Here is a 5047-nt window from a genome sequence, read left to right on the forward strand (position 1 = left end):
CACGTCCTCCAAGCCAAGTGGGTGAAGCAAAGCGGAGGAGAGGGAGGACTACTCACACAGGCGTCAAGCTGCTGAAATGGTGCTGCTTCCTCTTTGGATTTTCAAAATAAGATGTGGACGATTTTGTTGAGAAATCATGTTAACCTATGGATTTTATCGAGTAAGTGTCAGAAGGCAAAGTTCAAAAGTTTGGCAAACAGAAGATGTTTTGTAATGTCTATCAGTCTGTGGCTGGTTTGGAATCAGGTCAAGACTGTGTGCTTTTATTTTGAAGGCAACCAATGTTTCTGGTAGCATAGTGTAGTTTATTTAAATGACAACATTATTCCACTGTGATAGAATATATGTTGAAAAGAAAAAATTATAATACCTATAAAAGATTTTTAAAAAATCTTATAATTATAAAAGTTTTTTGGTTTGCTGATAAGTCATCTTTTCATTTAATGAGGTTTTAAAGCAAATCAGTGATTCTTGAGAAGTGGGACAAAATGGATTTAAATTTTCCCAAAATTTTTTTAAGTATTCCTCAAGCTTCTGTAGACAAATATGGCAAATATTTTTTTTTTGGAAATTTAAAGATGCTAAGGTGCAGGCTCCCAGTTGCAACATTTTTGGGGGAAAATTACATATATAATGTACCTGACCCAGAACTTTGTCATCACCATCTGCCAAAAATAAATCTAAAATATTTTTTTAATGATCTATTAGTGATATTTCTACTCAGTTTTACAGACAAATGCTTCTCAAGAAACAAAAGAAATTATTTAAAACAGAAAACAACATAAAGTCCATCTGAAGGAGTTGACACAGAACTGAAGGTGGTGACAAAGCAGGGAGTAAAAAGAAATACTTGATACATGTGAAGTAATGCCATTTATGTAAAATACATTAAAATGAATTAACTGCACATTTAAGTGAGATTTATCAATGAAAGAGTCACACAGTCAGTTAAAAACTCTGACTGAGTCGACAAAATGCCAAACTATCTCAATTTATATGAAGGAGGCCATAATGCAGCTCATCAGGTCCATAAAATCTTTACAGTAAAATGCCTGATTTTTTTTTTTACATTCTTTTTGTTTAAAAAAAGAGAGAAAACAAGAATGTCAACAAAGTCATTTGTTGAGCACAGCAATATATACATATTGTTGTGCTCACATAGCCCAGATTAGTTTAGTCAGATATTTGGAAAAAAATTATATTTTGTGTATATTTTATTCAAATTTTGTGCTTCATCCATAGGACCTGTTTTGTCCCTCTTCTCAAGAATCACTGGAAATACAGGACTAAATTGGCTTTATTGTAACATTTAGTCTCAGGCAAATCTGTCTATGTTACTGATCGACACCCTCTAATCACGACCCCTGAAAGATCAGGCCATAGCTGGATATGTAAATGAGTCTCTGACATTCATATGGTTTTCCATTTAAACTTGAATAAATTAACACTGTCAAGACAAGCTAAAAACAACAAATGGGATTGTGCAAACCTCCTGGAGCTTCTCTACAGATAAAATATCTCCATTTGTGTTATCTTTGCTTCAATTGTCTTACACAGTTTTTTTCCCAGGTTGTGTGCTGTAATTAATTAGAGAAGGGGTGGGGGGTATGTGGGGGGGAATGTAAGAAATATGTCGGGTAAAGTGAGACAGAGGGGAAAGGATGGATTTACACACATAAAAAGGGTATAAAATGCAGAGCTACTGTTTCTGCAGCTTTTGCACTTGCTGCTGAGTCTTATAGATGAGGGGAGGGATAGGTCTGACATTGCCCTAAAGGACAAAGATAAATCTTTGCTTCTTTCACAGACTACACTCACACCCACATATAGAGGCAGATGCTCTGCAGTGAGAGGTGAAAATGAACTAACATGCATGTCTGGTGTTTGAAACACAGTATCTTTTCAGTGTTTTATGAGCCAGTTATACTTAAACAACTAAAAATACATGACTTTATGTAGAGGCTTTATTTTGTCATGCTGGGTATAATTTTTCAGTTATTGTTTCATTTAGAAATGTGTTTAGAATTTAAAATTTACTCCTTGCACTACGTGACAGTCTTGATTTATTGCCTAAAAAGCAAAGGCACACACAACATGTTGACCCTCAGGTCTCCAAAGGTGACAGAAGATCTGCAGCCAGCTTGTTACTACTTCTTTCCAGTAACAAGCTGAGAAGATAAAGCAGCAATTTTACAGTGAATTATGAATGCCCAGCAGTCAGTCAACACAGATTGGCCAAAAGTAAATAATCTGATGACTTGAAGTCAGATAAAATAGATTCATTTAGAAGTTGCCGGTCTTCAGAGGCTTGATGTCAGGTGAACGCATGAATGAATGCGAGGAAGTTTATTGAAGTTACAGAAAAACAAAAGAACCGCTTGAGTGCTCGTATCCAAAGACCCTCTGCAGGAAATGTGGGTGAGAGCGGCGGTCAGGTAAAATGGACTTCACCTTGCCCACAAAGAACAGTCGCTGTGGAAACAGTTTTTACCCCATGGTGTTGAAACAGTTGTAATGTTGGATTTAAAGTTATTTTTCCAACTCAAAGGAGAAGTATGAGCACAAATCGCAGTTCATGCTACAGTTAAGGGAGTCAGAAGCCAGACCATTATGTTCATGTTTACCAGACAAAAACAGTTTTATCTACGGCAGCATTACTGTTTTTCTTTTACCTGAATTATGACAGTCAATTGAAAACATTAACGTTTGATTGCTGTTTGCAACGACGCTTATCTGAACTGGTTGAGAGTTGAAAATATCTCCCAGAATTTTCTGAGTTTTGGAATGCAGTTTTTGTCAGACGCATTAAATTAACGCTGTGATAATTTAGACAGACAAAACAGACTGCCTTTAAAATCCAGGGTTAGGAGCCAGTTTGTGAGAACTTCACTTGTGCAGCACGTGTGGACGTACTCTGTCTGTCACTGCTACTGATGTGCGAACACATGTGCTACCATGACAGATTTGAAAAGAATGCTTGTCCTTGCATTAAACCAGTCTAACCATCTCTAACAATCTCTCAATTTACAAAAACAAAAATGTGTCCACTCAATTTCAGCATAGCCAGCAAACATCATTTGTCATATTCTGTCATATTTTCTTTTCTTCCAAATCAGCAAAAGGAATCTACCTTCATTTGATTACTGTCTGGTTAAATGTGACAGTGCATAATGTCTTTTCAGATCCCACAACAAGAACACTAACTCTGTGAAACAAAATATATACTAAGAAAAAATCATGAGAGAAAGCACAAACACCCATCTGCCCCTGCAAAACCTTCCCTAAAAACATTTTTTCATGTCTGCACTTTTTGAACATACTGTATGTGCTGCAGCACAACATTGAATAAATCACATATTATCCAGGATTGGTTGGAACTTGGCCTTCCTTGTTCTGCAGCATAATCCACAACAAGCACATGAAAAATCATGTTATTTGTGAAGCCCCTATACTTGTATGCTGTGAAATTGATGGTGTTTTTTCCAAATGGAAGGATTCCTGCAGTGTGACTGTACAAGCAGGCATTAACACATTCAGCAATGAAAACGCAGATGGGTACAGCAGCTTCATCAGTTTTGTCTTGTCATGTTACTCTTGTTGTTGTTCTTCTTCTTGTGTGTTTTTTGTTCCTTGAAACTAAACCGCAGTTGATGATTTCACAAAACAGGGTGTGGTGTCGCTCCAAACTGTGAGAAAATGCCTTATTATGGTTCCCAAAAATCCTGACAAAGGCAAGCAGAGCCATAAAGAAGAACATTTAAATATTTCACATTGCCTCTTGATAAATCTTGCCCTGCAGCTTCACAACACGAAGTGAAGGCATTAATGCATCCTCACTGACGGATGCTTAAGCTGTAGCAGCTTGCACACTAAGAAAGTCTTAAAGTTTGCTTGCCCTCCCCCCTCGTCAGAATCTGCATGCTGTTTATAACACCTGCATTGCACTTTTAAGGGTAGCTGTTGCTTGGTGCCGCCATCACACAAAGAAGCTGTAAATAAACCTAAAAGTCGCAGATCGAATCTTGCGCTGTCAGTGTTAGTGAGATGTTATCTTCACACAAACTGCAACATTCAGATGTTTTGGAGGTGAGACGAGGTTAATATGAAGACTTAGCTATGCAAACATGCCAAGGCCATTAATAGTTTGACCAAAAACACAGAGGGTCGGGTAAATATGGTTTAAAAATAAATGCTGGATGGAACAAAGATTTTATTTCTGGGACATAGCCTCTTTTTTGTCTCTTTCTCTTCGCTGACGTGTAGTAGCTCTTAAGATTTGCTGCTTCCCTTGTTTCAATGTCTCCTTACTCCTCCCAGCTTGTTGCCTTTTTTGTTTCTCTAACCACCCAGTTTCCCCAGCTCTCCTGCAGGGTCCAACATGCCTTGCCAGCAGCACATTCATTACTCTTGTCTGTTCAGATGTAGCAAAACAATGTAGAATCACTTTGGCACCTGTTACAAACATAAATCACCTTTAAATGGGGCTATAACTTCTACTAAATAAATTAGGGCTTTGGTACAATTCCACAAAGACATCTAGCTGCGCTGTAAGACTTTTTTTTCTTTTTTTTTCATTTTACAGGAGTTTAACAATGATAAATTTTTACCTGGTAAAGATGCTTAAGAAAAAATTGTCATGCAGCATGACTACAAAGAGAGAGAGAGGAAAACGAACAAAGGTTTCATCGGTTCTGGTTGGGTTCTGAGAAACCTTAGTGACTGAGCCTGGCTGTTCTAACGTGGTTCACTGCTTGTGGAAAGTATATGCAAAAAAAGTTGTTAGCCAGGGAGGATTCATTTCCCCAGGCTCCCCAGTGTCTCTGAAAGGCTCTCTCTGTGTGCTGCCCGTCCCGTGACCTCTTCTTACTGAAGAAGAGTAAGAACAAAGTGAGATGACACGCCAGGGCAACATTTTTGTTTTGTTTCAGGAGGAAGGGGAGGGTCGCCTGATGCTCCCAGCAGTAGGCTTTTCTGAAAGGTAAAACGGGAAACTGGTAAAAACTGAAGACAGTGGCACAGCCTGAGAGTAGAAATACTCACAGTTTGG

The sequence above is a fragment of the Poeciliopsis prolifica genome, unplaced genomic scaffold (assembly GCF_027474105.1).
Source record: "Poeciliopsis prolifica strain line A6 unplaced genomic scaffold, Auburn_PproV2 SCAFFOLD009, whole genome shotgun sequence".
Lineage (NCBI taxonomy): Eukaryota > Metazoa > Chordata > Actinopteri > Cyprinodontiformes > Poeciliidae > Poeciliopsis > Poeciliopsis prolifica.